At 43.6% G+C, this 15,093-nt stretch overlaps 1 protein-coding gene across 7 annotated transcripts in view; it reads right to left on the reverse strand.

The window, feature by feature from the left end:
* Positions 1 to 15,093, reverse strand: part of LOC105484466 (tenascin R) — a 425,382-nt gene that overhangs the window by 91,231 nt on the left and 319,058 nt on the right. The gene's annotated exons all lie outside the window — the stretch shown is intronic.

Genomic DNA, 15,093 nt, shown 5'->3' on the forward strand with positions numbered 1-15,093 from the left:
AGGTAGAGTGACATGTTGGGAACAAATTGCCCTCCTACCTGCAAGTTCCTAAAGCCCACTCTCATCCAAGTCTCTACTTGCCTCCTCACTTTTAGGTTCTCTAGGCATGACTTTCTTGAGCATCACTTTCTTGAGCCCTCCTATCATTGAAAGTCTCCCAGAAACGGCTCTGCTATCAGTCATTTACACAAAGACGGGGTCTTAGCTATCTTTCTAATTGAAGCAAAGTTTGTTTATCTGATGCATGTGGATATTGCTGAATAATTTTTTCTTCTGGGAATTGGAAAATGATCACATAGCACCCCATAGCACTTAACAGCTTTTTTGCACATAGTTGATACTCAAAATAAGTGAATGAATAAATAACATTATCAATGAAAAGGAAGACAAGTGACAGGAAAATTAAGAGAGAAAGATGTTAGGTCCTACACTTTTAGGTCCAAAGTGACAGCTACAAAATTACATGGAGGGGGAAAGGTACAGTTTTATGTGTAAAAAACACTAAATATCTTAGTCAATAACTAAACTTGCTATGAGTCAGTCAACACTGTGATTTTTGTAACCCCTGAACTCTTACTCAAACATAGGCTTTATTAATTAAAATATAAGACAGAAGATAGACAAGGGGCTATGTTGTTCTACTCTTTACTGCACTGATCATTGGCCACTTCTAGGTGCCTGGGTTGTTGAAGGGACTCAAAATCCTATAATATGAGAGGGATAAGTTTAGCATTTTGGCCCAAAGATGTGAAGACTTAGGGGGTACATTTATTCATTTATCATTCACTCATTTGAAAGATATTTATTGAGTACCTACTATATGCTGGTCTTTTTCTTTTAGAAGTTGCATTCAAGTATATGTGGGTCGGGGGTTGGGGCATATAAATAAATACCACAAACAATTATATATGTCATATATAATGTATTATATAATACAAATTATGTGATATTTAGCATGTGATAATGCAACACACATGAGTTTGTGCTTGTGTCAAGAAGTGGTAACTGCTATGGAGGGAGCTGGGGTGTTAACAGGGCAGGTCGACATTGTTTGGGGCATGATCAGGACGGGCTTCTCTGAGAAGATGACAGCTGAGAGGACACCCAACAGAAGTGGGGTGGTGAGCTGAATAGATAGTGAGGGAATAGTTCGAGTCTCCGAGGCAGGGGTCGGTCTGGTGAGTTTGAGGCATAGTGTGGCTGGGGCCAAATGAACAAGGGAGCCCTATGGGGAGATAAGGTCAGAGAAGTAGCGGGGACCAGGTCATGTCCAGTCTTGTAAACCCCTGTAAGTCATTTGGCTTTTACATTGGATAGATGGTCACTGTTCTCAAATGCATTCACATATCAAACACTTATTATGCCCTAACCTGTCCTTGAGAAACTCTCATTTTCATGGAGGAGATGAAAACATAAGTAAATGTAACGACAATGCAATGTGATAATTACCATGGCTAACAAATACATCACCTGCTCTGAGAAGGCTGGAGGAGATGCTAACAACTCTGCCGGGGGCGGCAGGGAGGGGCACACAGAGTGGGTGGGGTGGCCGTCAGTGCCGTTTGCCAAATATTTCTGGCCTGGCTTTCCAGGAGGACTGCATCTTCCAGCCCTGTCTTGGTTAGGTGAGGCCATGGTGCTAGTTCTGGCCGATGAATTGTGAGAGTAAGTGGTGAGTGTCTTTTCTGGGCTGGTACATTAACATTGCTGATAGGAGACACCCTAGAGCTTTCTCTCTCCGGAGGTGACTGGCAGAGTTCAGGATGGTGGCTGCTCTGCTCTGCCAGCCTGGGTCCCTGGGTGACTACAGAGTTTCCTGCTGACTCACAGTGGACATGTCATGTGAGAACATGTCATGTGAGAAATAATCTTTTGGTGTTTGAAGCCCAGATTTGGGGATTGCTTTTTCTCATCATGTAACCTACTCTATCAGGGGATAATACCAAACTTGACTTTAATGGATTATTCTTTAGGTGGAGAAGGCCAAAGTTCATTTCACACAGAAGAACTTACATTTGCTAAAACTATGATATGTACAAGAGCATGGCTTGTTCAACGAATGCAAGTATTTGAAGGGTTGTAAAATGCTAAGTATATGGCAAAAGGTCCTAGGGAAGTGGTTTCCACCAAATGGGAGAATGTACAAGGAAACAGATTTTAGGTCAATATACAGACTAGCATTGCTAATAATGAAAGTTACCTGGGTGTCATGGTAAGTAGTGACTTCCTGGTCACTGGAAGTGTTCAGGTACAAGTGGAAACACTATTTAATGAGAGTGCCGAAGAGGGGATGTTAAGCATCAGATGAGTGATTGGGCTAGAATGAACATTGAGATCTTCTCTTTCCTGATGCTTTATAAATTCTTTGTCTTAGTGGGCTTTGAGGAGCCAACCCACTATAATATGGCATTAGTTCCCTAGGGCTGCCATAACAAATAATCACAAACTGAGTGTCTTAAAACAACAGAACTTTATTCTCTCATAGTTCTGGTGGCAGAAGTCCAAGTCAGGCATCAGCAGGGTTGTTTCTTCCCTAGGTCTCTGAGAGGGAATCTGCCCCATGCTGCTCTCCCAGCTGCTGGTGACTGCTAGCATCCCTCACCATTCCTCTGCTTGTAGATGCATCACTCCAGTCTGTGCCTCTGTCGTGCCCTGTGTTCTCCTTGATTCTTCATATGGTTGTCTTCTTAAAAGTATAGCAGTCACACTGGATTAGAGGAACCACTCCACTCCAGTGTGATCTCATCTTAATTTAGCTACTTTTATCTGCAATGATCCTATTTCCAAATAAGTTTACATTCTGAGGTTCTGGGGGTTAGGATTTCAACACGTCTTCTTAGGAAAGCAGGGACACAATTCAGCCCATAACAAATACTAGTAATAACTGGGCCAAGTTAAGCATTTTCCTTGTATTATTTTATTTATTTCTCACAGCAACCTATAAGCTAGGGAACAGTGATATTTAAGAGTCAAGATATTTAGCGACTGGTGTGGTTTGGGCTGCAACCAATCAAAATGGGGCATCAGTCAATCAGACTTGCTGCAGACAACTAGCAGGGCCCTGTGGTGATTTTCCTGTGATGATAGGTCCTCTTTCTGTCTCCATTATTTAAGATGAAGAAAATCAATCTCAGGAAAGGTCAAAGGATTTGACCAAGATTGCACAGTTATTGTGCAGAGGAGCCAAGACTGAACCCAGATTTTGCAGACCATGGTCTGTGCTCTCAGCGGCTGTTTTCCAGCCAGCTTTAATTAGGGTCTACATACCATTCTCATGAAAAGACTTAGAGCTCTTACAAGTCAACACTCTTCTCCCCCTGGGTTCAGATTTAGGCCTTTCTGACAGGGATGACTTTGAGATTAATGTTTTCTCCACCAATCCAAGCTATCTCCTCAGAAATTGCTTCAGTCTCTCCTCGAGAGGAGGCTTGTTTGATGGCTCTTTATTTAAAAGTCTCCAGCCTCTATAGTGTCCCTGAAATCAGGAGCAATTGTAACCCAGCAAACTTTGATCCTAGAGGAGCCGGGGGACATTTTCTAAACTTGTCATTTTCCAGAACAATTCTCCACCGAGCCAGCAGTTATAGAAACCCATGGCCTTTCATGGGCTCCCTCTGGCTTCATTCACTTCTCTGAGATCCCCAATATGTTCTGCGCTCCAGTTCTACCCAAGGGATGGATGACAATCCATCCCTTGTCACACCACCGTCAACCTCTCTGCTTCTCTCCTGTGCTGCTTTTCTAGGGGAAGGCAGAGAAAGAAGATAGAATGAATGGTGTGAGGTGCTCCATTTTTTCTCACTTTCTCTGAGGCCTGCTGAAGGGGAAAGTGAAACTAATGTTTATTAAATGCCTACTTAATCAATGTGCCCATAGTGTTGCTAAGCTCTTGTCACTAATTATTTCAAAGTGGCTTTCTTTCTTGTGTCCCTGAAAACTTCATTTCTGCCTTCATTCTCTGTGGCTACCTTTTATTCTTCTGTACTGCCAAGAATGCTGACTGTTCTGCAGGTGGCCTCTTTCTTTGGCACTCTTTTTTTTTTTGAGAGAGTCTCGCTCTGTTGGCTAGGCTGGAGTACAGTGGCATGATCTCTGCTCACTGCAACACCCATCTCCCAGGTTCAAGCAATTCTCCTGCCTCAGCCTCCCAAGGAGCTGGAATTACAGGTGTGTGCCACCACGCCCAGCTAATTTTTGTATTTGTAGAAGAGACGGGGTTTCACCATGTTGGCCAGCCTGGTCTCGAACTCTGGACCTCAGGTAATCCACCTGCCTTGGCCTCCCATAGTGTTGGGATTACAGGCATGAGCCACTGCGCTCGGCCTCTTTAGCACTTTTTAGTGATGCTGTTGGACAGAATTTGCAGCTTGCCATGAGAAAGGTCTGGCCTAATGCTGTGGCATGTCTGGAAGTGCTGCATTGGATATGTTCATCTCCTTTAAAGAGGTCCCACTTGTTCTGGGACCCATTCTGTGTCTTTGGTATGAGACAGTGGGTAATGTTTAAATGAGATGCAAAACCTGTCTCCAAAGGCAACAACTTAGAAGGCTCGAGGGGACTAGTAGAGCCTCCTCTGCCCTTCACTCTCTTCCTGTATCTCAGATGAGTCAAAGAGACTAGAATGAGTAAGAGTCGAGGACTAGAACCAAAATAGGCCAGTTAAAGAAATAAACTGGTGGTAGGAGAAGCAGGATGCCATGGTCTGAATGTTTGTGTCCCCCCAAAATTCATATGCTGAAATTCCCAAGAGGATGGCATTAAGAGGTAGGGACTTTGGAAGGTGATTAAGTCACAGTGGCAAAACTCCCATGAATGGGATTAGTGCCCTTATAAAAGACATAGAGAGAGTTGGGCACAGTGGCTCATGCCTGTCATCTCAGCACTTTGGGAGGCCAAGGCAGGTGTATTTCTCGAGCCCAGGAGTTTGAGACCAGCCTGGGCAACATGGCAAAACCATGTCTCTACAAAAATTACAAAAATGAGCTATGTGTGGTGGTGTGTGTCTGTAGCCCCAGCTACTCGGGAGGCTGAGGTAGGAGGGTTGCTTGAGGCTGCAGTAAGCTGAGATTGTGCCACTGCACTCCAGCCTGGGTGACAGAGTAAGATCCTGTCTCAAAATAAAAAAGAGATAAGGATACTCCTTGCCTTTTCTACATGTGAGGACACAGCTAGAAGGTGCCACCTAAGAACCAAAGAGTGAGCCCTTCCTGGACTCTGAATTTGCCAGCACCTTGACCTGGGACTTCCCAGCTTCTGGAATGGTGAGAAATAAATTTCTTTTGTTCTTAAACCACCCAGTCTACGGTATTTTCTTTTAGCAGCCCAAGTGGACTAAGATGGGGAAAATAGGGAAAAACAGAGAAGGAAGGAAAAAAAGAGAAGGTGGAGGAGAAAAAAAATGGAAGAGTGCTAGGCTGGTGGAGAAACATAAGAGTTTCACAGGTAGAGTGAGAAAATATAAACCTGAGGGATAGATAATACACCCAGGGCTCAACGATACACTAATAGTTGTGAGCAAGACAGATGGTTAATGACACTACAAATGGGAGTGCAAGAGAGTTGCAGTAATTCGATAGATTGATACTCAAGAGATCCGTGCATTTCCATTGATTCATTTCCTCCACTCCAGCTTCCTTATCAATACAATTATCACGGCCAGCACCAGAGGTTTCTCCGGGTAATTTGTAAGAGGTGGATAACAGGATCATCCTCAAGGCTGATTTAGCGCCTAGTTAATGAGGTGCTCACTCCCCTCTAGGGAGACCTGTGGGGAGAGACTTGGGTCACCCAGGTTGGCTGAAGCTTGTGTCCCACCTAAAGTTGTTTTTCTTTTCCTCTTCCTCCTCCACATGACCTCCTCTGACCTTTGAGAGACTGGGAGGAAGGACTGGGAAGGTGAGGAGGAAAAGAAGTAGCCAGAAGGTACCCACATGCCTTTGAGCTTTTTTCTTTTCTTTTTCTTTTTTTTCAGAGTCAAAACAGGGTGGAAAAGACCAGCATGGGCCAGAGGGGCCTCAAGAAAAGAAAAAATAAAAGGTGCAGGAGGGAGAATGAAATGAGTGTGAAGGTTGTTGGGCAGGGAAGGAGAAGTGACCTCCTGGGATTGGGTGGTGGGTGCTTGATTTGGATTTTCCAGCTTCTGCCATTCGTGGTCCCCACTCTGTTCTTAGGGGTGATTTATAAACCAGAATTATGTCTGTGGAAAATGACACTCTTTTTTTTTGTTGTTAGAATTCATTTAAAAATAGTTTCCTCCCTGCCGTTGGGATGCTCTGTCACTTGGAGAAAGAGGGTAATTATGAAAGATGAGGGTGTAATGTGATTACAGCCGGCCCCATTGTGTCAGTGGAGGCAGCACGGGGCTGCTGGGAGAACTCCGAGCCAGCTCCTCTCCATCAGCGCTGGGCCTTTATTGGGCCTGTCAGATTTCTGAAAAGAACCCTAGGGCAGAAAACTCCCAGCAGACAGGACTCCATGGCTGGCCCAGAGCTGTCAACAAGGACATGGAATGGTGTGGGAGGATGTGCTGGGCCAGCCCGGGTGCCGCCTCCCACCAGGTGCAGCTGCCCAATGCCCCTGACCATGTGCTCTTTGATGTATCCCCATGTGGGAATCTGCAGGAAGGGTCTTTGGTTCGGAACCTAATGGATCCACACTCATTTTTTAGCACATGCGGTCAGCCCAGTTTGTTCATGGCTTCGTGTCAGTGTGGATTAGGAGAAACCTCAGTGGCTGGCATATGGGACCCAGGTTCTGGTCTTGTCCTCCGGTTCTGCCTCGTACTATCTGGGAGAACTCTAATTGGCATTACCTTTCGCAGACACTCCTTCTTCATCTGGAAAATGGGATCTTGAGTATCAATCAAGGGAATGATACCAAGGGAGTAATGAGAATATCATGACTGGAAGTGAAGATTGGAAGTGAAGGTGAGGTCAGCTAGGTTGGAATTCCCACTTTACAATACAACTGGCAAGGCTGGGCAAATCTACTGCTGGGGTGGGGGCGTCTATTTTTTTTTAGGCAGATGCTGATAGAAAGTCTGTCTTGTAACTTTAGATCTAAAATTTTATGATGCATGAACTAGATTTCCCTATGATAAATAGAAGCCTAATTTAAGTGAGAATTTATTTGATTTTTATAGGCTACAGAGAATTCTTAACATCTGTAAAGCATCTGACAATTATATGTATATAATTATATATATACACATATATATAGTATATATATACACACAATATATATACACATATATGTGTATATACACACATATATATTGTATACAATATGTTATAATTATATATAATTGCATATATATACACACATATATATATAACAGATACAAATACACAGACATACATACATAAACATATTATATATGATCCCATTTAATCCTCACAAGAATTGATGAGATTATTTCCATTTTATAGATGAGGGTATGGGAATGATTTGCCCAAGATGCACAGTAAGTTAGAGCCAAACTAAGTCCTGAATCATATTTCCAGGCTCTCAGTTCAGTAGTAGACACCATAGCCTCCCTTCAGCAGCTGCCTCTATCCTTGGGAAGTAGGTAGGATATAAATAATGAATTCCCAATTAATCTACACCATTTTGGTCAGAAATTCTTCTAAGCACCTGACCTTTTGCTATCATTAATGTCTATTTTTCATCTGTGTTTCTTGAGCTTGGAGAACAGCGTGTCACCGTTCGCTGTTCAATTATTCTTCTTGAAGAGTCATATTACCTTTCATCTTTTTCTTTTCCACATTTAATACAACTGCAAAGAAAGTGTCTTTGCAAGAAAGATTGCCAGCCAGACTGTAGCCCAAGTTGATGGTTTCTGTTTCCTGCCCACATCCCTTAGAACAGATTGAGAAACTGGTTTGAAATATAAGAAGGGGCCTCTTCCCTCATGGAGCTTATAATCTAGTTGAGAAGACTAGGCTGATATACATGAAACTGAAGAACAAGGCAAGCCAGTCCATTTTTATGTACTGAATTAATATTACTCATTTAAAATTAGTGTTTTAAAGGTAAGCAGACATGAGTGTGGGAGACGTGACTGGAGAAGGCTTCGTGAAGAGACAGTATCAAAGTCCAGATGGAGGGGGATGGTGGAGGGTAGAGAGGAGTTGTGGGTGGGGAGAGGGGGTGGCAAAGGTTATAAAATCAGCAGAATTAACTGGAGCCCCAAGGCCAAGTGAAAGGAAGAATGGCTGCTGAAGGGACCATCTTCAGTCTTCATGAAGGCTTAAAGTCGATCAACACTGAAAATAATACATACATACTTCGTGTGTGCCTGTTAGATAAGGGACTGGTCACATATTAACATATTAGCAGATGGACCACTGGATATCAAGCTCTGGAAACACTACTAATATGTGCTAAACATGGGCTCAGAACTTCTAAGTAATTATAACTGTAAATATAGGAACTGATTGCTTGCTTTTTTTTTTCTTAGAACATTGAAACCCTTTAGAAACAAATCTTAGGAATAGTCACCTTTGAAAATTATACTCATCCACATCCAGAATACAAGATAAATTTATCTGCCCTAAAAATATCAAATGACAGATTCAAATATCAAATTCATGCTGCTTCCAATTATATAGCATAACTATATTGGAGTTGATCCTTCCAGCAGTAAGCAAATAATTGCTTTCGTATATTGGATAGCCATTCATTTCTTCAGATTACTTGTGTGCTAGAAAGGGCAACGTATTAAAGTTCAGCTCTAGTGGTCTAAAGGAGTTATTTACTTCATCGTGTACATTATGTCTTTTAGAGCATTAAATAGCACCGCCCTGACCCAAAGACTACAAGCAGGTGAATTATACCTTCTAGTGCATGAAATAACATAATTATTTTCTACCTGAAGTTTGAAGAAGCTCTGAGAGTACTGGTATACGGAGCAAAACCTGCTTAATTAAATTAAGTTACACACTGATTGCATGCCAGGAACGGGACTAGGTTCCATTCCAGATGACGAGGTCAGGATAGAGAAGTCTCAGGTGACTCCCTGTGTGACTAGGAGAAAGATATTCATATAACAAGAATAAATAGCAGGCCATGAGGAGTACCATATCAGAAGTATGGGAACTTCTTCTGGGAGTCCAGCAGAAGGTGGCATTTCAGATGCAAGATTTCTCTAGAGAAAGACTAATGGAAAAGGTGACTTTTGAGCTGGGTCTTGAAGAATGAGAAAGATTTTGAAAGGAGGAGGCAATGGAAAACGCAGTTGAGGCCAGGCGGGGTAGCTCACACCTATAATCCCAACATTCTGGGAGGCTGAGGCAGGTGGATCATGAGGTCAGGAGATTGACACCATCCTGGCCAACATGGTGAAACCCCGTCTCTACTAAAAATACAAAAATTAGTTGGGCGTGGTGGCACACGCCTGTAGTCCCAGCTACTTGGAAGGCTGAGGCAGGAGAGAATCGCTTGAACCCGGGAGGCAGAGGTTGCAGTGAGCCGAGATTGCGCCACTGCACTCCAGCCTGGTGACAGAGCGAGACTCCGCCTCAAAAAAAAAAAAAAAAAAAAAAAAGGCAGTTGAAGTGGAGTAGAGACATGTTTGTAGAAGGGCTTGGTTCCTGGGATAGTACAATGTAGGGGTGATTGTGTTCAGGGATGAAGCGTACTAAGATGTCAGAGAGCCTTGATTGGCATTTTTAGAAATTTGCTTTGTATCTGTATGCTTGTTGAGCCAAGCCAGCAATGTTTTCAGAGAAGGGCATAATATGATTAAGAGGCCCTTTGACATCTGCAGTTGCAATTGGCCCCAAAGATGAATATCAACCTCAAAAACATAAAAGATTTTCTCTTATCGCTTATCTTATTTTGCAGTTATTTAGTCAGTAAGGCTCAGATTAGCCTTCCTCATTACTTTAGAGAATGGTTCTTCAGGATACATAATTTCTTAAATTCCCTTTCTCCGACTTTCTTGACAAAATGCATTTTGCTCTCCATTAAGTTATACTGCATCATCTTTGTTCATTATTGTTAAAAGGGGTGCCAATGGAATTCAAATGTTCTTTTATTAACTGCTAAATTTAGGATATGTATTGTAAAATATTGGACTTTTAAATGTGTTCGATCTGAATAAAGACAAGAATTGACCATTTAGCTACATGCAGCTGCCTTTCTGACAACGTAAGAATACAGATGGCACTGAGTGGGCTCCGAGGGATGTTGATAAGCAGCACGTTTTGAGGGTTCCCAAAGTTCATGTGGGATCCACATAGGTTATAAAAAAGCCCACTAAGGGGATGCAGAACATTTCAGGGGGGGTTGGGGTTTATATCTGAAATAACTTGGGCATGGTGTCCAATTCCTCTGTGGCACGATCTCGGCTCACTGCAACCTCTGCCTCCGAGGTTCAAGTGATTCTCTCCTGCCTCAGCCTTCCGAGTAGCTGGGACTACAGGCGTGTGCCACCATGCCCAGCTAATTTATATATTTTTAGTAGAGAAGGGGTTTCACCATGTTGGCCAGGCTGGTCCCAAACTCCTGACCTCAGGTGATCCACCTGCCTCATCCTCCCAAAGTGCTGGAATTACAGGTGTGAGCCACCTCACCTGACCCCAATTCCTTTTTACTGGAGTTCTTATTCCTTCAGCACAACTTTCCTTTCTCCCCCAGCCTTTGTGGTGCACTGCTGTGCAAGACTCATTCTCTTGGCACACACACTTCTTGGAACTCTTCATTTGCTCCTCCAGAGCTTCTTTCTTTCCCAGGAGGTTACCTTGTCCTGGAGCTTCCCGTTCTGCCGAAGGGGACCTCCACCCAGAGAGCTGAGGCGCAGAGGAGAGTCAGGCCCTTGCTGCCTCCCTGGGAGGCTGCCTGGGGCTGGCCGTGCCCCTCGGCTGAAGGGCACTGCTTTTCTCAAGGTGACCTTCTCTACACCACTGAGCAGGCTCTATTTGCAGGTTTTGGTAGCCTCTCACCCACACCTCTCACCTCTTTGGGGGCTGAAGGATGGTAGCAGGTCACGTTCAAAAAGACCTGACCACCTGGACACAGTTCCCTCACTGACCAACTTGTGGCTGTCCAGTGCCTGTCACTGCAGGTACTAACAGGAACCGGACTTCCTGGAGGGGCTGTTTAATCCAGATGTTTCTTCCTGTCCCCAAGTCTGTTTGGAATTTACCTTCCTCTGTGACTCATTCCCTCCGTAGTCAAATGCCAAAGTGATAGGAGATACAGCACTGGCAATAAATTAATGCCTTCTGAAAACCTTTTTGGAAACAGGTAAGCCTTATACCATAAATAACAGTGACATTTTCATTTTAACAACAGCCTTCAACTAACCTAACAGTGGACATGGTTCAGTGTGGCTTCATGCTGTAGCAGAGAAGAAGATTTATCGCCTGTAAAAGGTTGCAACATTTTTTTCCACATTGATCTTCCTACCATTCCCCTTTTGAAAAGCACTAAAATGAGTCAGAATAACAGAACACCTCATATTTGTAGAGCTCATCTGAGTTTTCAAGGTGCTTTCATAAACATAATCTCGATTGACTCCTCTACCAATTCTGTAAAGCATGTAAGGTGGGCCTATTGCTCCACTTTACAGATGAGTAAACTAAGGCTCAATCCTATGGATAACAAGCCATGAAGTTGGTAGTAAAGAAGTGCTCTGAGGGTAATGTATGCTATCTCTGAGAAATTCACAAATGTAAAAAGGAATCCAGCTCACATCTTCTTTAGTTTGTTTTTCTCATAGGGAGATTGGAAAAATACAGTGACATTTAAAAAATAATAAAGGTGCAGGTTTATTTAATTATTTATCTTTATTTTTCAGGAAGAATATGTTCTCTGAATTTTTTTTTTAAGTTTCAGCCTTCTACTTTCTCTGCTCTCTGGATACTTATAGTTGCTTTAGCGAGCAGCTGGCTGAGGTGGGGATGTGGGAGCTCGCCAACATGAACTCCAAGCAGCAGAGATGGACGTGGGTTGAGTCTGTAGTTGAGGGTAAGATGAGTGAGTGAAGCCAAAGCCAGTCATTGCGGAGGGAAACCTTGCTGTTTCTCTCTGTGGATTTACTCAACAATTGTCCTTCTCCAGGACTGGATCACCAGTCCCCCTGAGGCTCTCAGATTTCCCTAGCAAAAACTCAAAACTTGATTCTTTCCTTGGAGTTCTTAATAGGAAAAGCTATTTCTTTGATCCTACTTTGCATTATCAAACAGGATTGCTGCAGGGAAATCATTATAAAAGCGTTCCCCCCTGCTGAGCAAGACACTAGCTCTATTCACTAAATAGAAAGCCCAAAGCAGGTGAGCTATTTCCCAAAAGAATGATTTTGATCCTTTTCCATGTTATATTCATCAGGGGCTGTTAGAAGATAATTATGAGATAGTCAGTGACGTGTCTTTTTACCATTCCAGAATATTATACCTTCATTAGTCTAGACCCACAAATGTGTCTAGAATGATCCAAACTTTTTATCTGTAAGACAACTCTACGGTATTAAGTCAACAAGGAATATTTATTGCCTTTCTCCAAAATAACAAGATCTCTGGGCTCTTCCTAGATGACCAACAACGTGGGACTGTGGCTAGGTTTGCCCAAACCAGCTGCATTTGATTAGGAAGGGAACATCCCCACGACCTTCAGGCTAAACTGATCGGATATGATTATATGCCCCAGAGTTTGCGCATTCTGCCCTGTCCCAATCTGCATGTGGGGTTGCACTGTGAAGGAAAGGAAAGGAAGGGCTTTCTTAGACTGACATGTACATAATCTAGGCACATGCCAACCAGTCTTCTAAGGGCTTTACATATTACCTCATTTCATTCTCACAGCAGTCATACAGACTACCTTTACTATCCCATTTTACAGATGCAGAAATTGAAGAAAGTGAGGTACAGAGTGGTTAAGTGACTTGTCTAAAAGTCACAAAGCCTTTAGGTGAGGGCACCAAGATTCAAAGTTAAGCAGCCTGACTCCACTTTGAAATTAGACTTTGAATGTCAAGAGCTGTATGCAGATGACTGGGAAACCTTATGAGAAAGAATTTGTGACATTCATCTCCCTCTCTGAGCTCCAGCAGAACTTGTTTTTACACTTATCACAATAGTTATCTGCAGAGCTGTTTGTTTCCCCCCTGGAGGGTCCCTAGAGGGCAGAGTCCATAATCTAGTTATCTTTTATCACAGCATTCAGCATAGAGTCCGAAGTCTAATAGGTCCTGTCTCTCTTTCAATACATATACGCACACATGTGATGTGGTTCTAGCCATCCTTACCTACCCAAGTGTCCCGCATATTTCCACAAATTGGTCTTTCCTGCTTCCCAAGTTCCTGGAATTTTTCTCTCTGCAGTGCTATCTGGGAGAACTGCTGCTGGGAGTGTGTGGGGTGGCCCCGTGAGGGCTGGGACCCACTGTCATGCTAGCCATCAGCACAGTTTATTGTTCGGGTAACAAATGTCCTGCCTACCCACTTTGCAGCCTGTCTCACTGATAGCTCCAGGATTACAGGTCTCCCCCTCAACCCCAGTTTCTCTTGATTACAGCTGCCTGTCACATTGTTTCTTATTATTGACCTCAGTAACTGTCAGACAATCCACACCCCCTAATTGTCTTTCCCTGCTACATGTCCTCCTTCACTGAGAAACTGGTTTCCTGGATTACACAGGCCCTATTGGTCTCTCATAGATGCACCTGCTTCTCAGAAATGGAGTAATCTTTGGCCTTCTTTGCCCTTGGACTTGATGAGGTGGTTGACTGTGAGCTAGGATATAGGCGCTCCCCTCTAGGGGTCTCTGTTAGGGAGATTCTAGATAGGGGTCATTGCCTGGTGAACAGGTCACCTGCTTTGGAGACACAATGCCTATCTGTCTCTCATGCCACTTCCATTCTTGGGCTTTATGAGCTTGAGCAAGTCGTGTGACTGCTCCAAGTCTCAATTTTCAGATCTGTGAAGTGAGGACTATTTATAGTGAGAATGAAGCATATGTAAAAGCATTTCATAAGCTACAAAGTGGCACGTAATTGATGGGAAGGTATCAGCATTGTTAATACATCAAATATAAAGAAGCACACAGTGTTCACTTCCTTGTGGGCCACAGGTTCATTATGGGCCATCCAACCGTGGGGTCATCTTTCCTCTTCCATCTTCCTCAGCCTCAGCCTTAGCGGGGTGCAGGTGGTAGGGTGGGTCATTACTGGGTGCTAAATTGATTGCTGAATTGAGCAGAATTGAGGATGCTTGGGTGACTCTGAGGGGCAATTCCCATGGTGGCATTTGTGGTGCATCTTCTCGACCCAGGGTGTAGATGAGTACCATTGCTTCATGCAGATGATCAGTGACTCTCAGGGAATGGTCAACCCTGCTTTCCAGAGTGGGGCTGACTAGGATGTGAATCGAGATCTCAATCCCCTAGGAACTGTGAGGATTCCTAAAATATTCCTTGGTTTTTCCTGTGCTGTGTGGTCCATGAAACTGGATCCTAAGAAACCAGAGGGAATCCAGGGGTTGGAATAATCCACCTGGATGCAGCAGCTGGACCTGAGGGTTCAGAGGCAAGCATCATGGTCCAAGGTCAAGGCAGGCTGGCCTGAGCAAGGCTGGAGCATGGGGCTGCAGGACTAGGGTGGATAAAGCAACATAAGAGGGTGCAGCCAGGGTCAACTGAAACTCACAGAGCTGGATTAAAACCACTAGGGTCAGAGCCAGAAGGAGAGGAAGCACTCAACAGAACCAGGGGTGAATCTCACAAGTTCCAGCCAGCCAAAAGCTATGGGCCTTGTGGGTTAGAATGCCTGCACCAATGCGCTAAAGATAAATCAGTAAGTCTATATTGAAAAAAAGTTTTTTTTTTTCTGATTAGAAAATCTATACGTATTTATGGTAGAATAACTAGAACATGCAGAAAGACTGTATTTTTAATTACTGATTTTGGTGGGTTTTTTTCCACTTTTTAATCTGTGTTAATTTCCATAATTGAGATTGCACCCTATTTCGAATGAATACTTCAAACCAACAAGTCCTCGGTCTTGCTGTCTCTGGGAAGCACTGCCCAGTGACTCTGCCCAGACTTGCGCAGGCCTGGAAGGCAGGTCTAAGGTTGACTTGGGTCTGCATTGGAAGC

This window comes from Macaca nemestrina, chromosome 1, assembly GCF_043159975.1.
Source record: "Macaca nemestrina isolate mMacNem1 chromosome 1, mMacNem.hap1, whole genome shotgun sequence".
In the NCBI taxonomy this organism is placed as follows: Eukaryota; Metazoa; Chordata; class Mammalia; order Primates; family Cercopithecidae; genus Macaca; species Macaca nemestrina.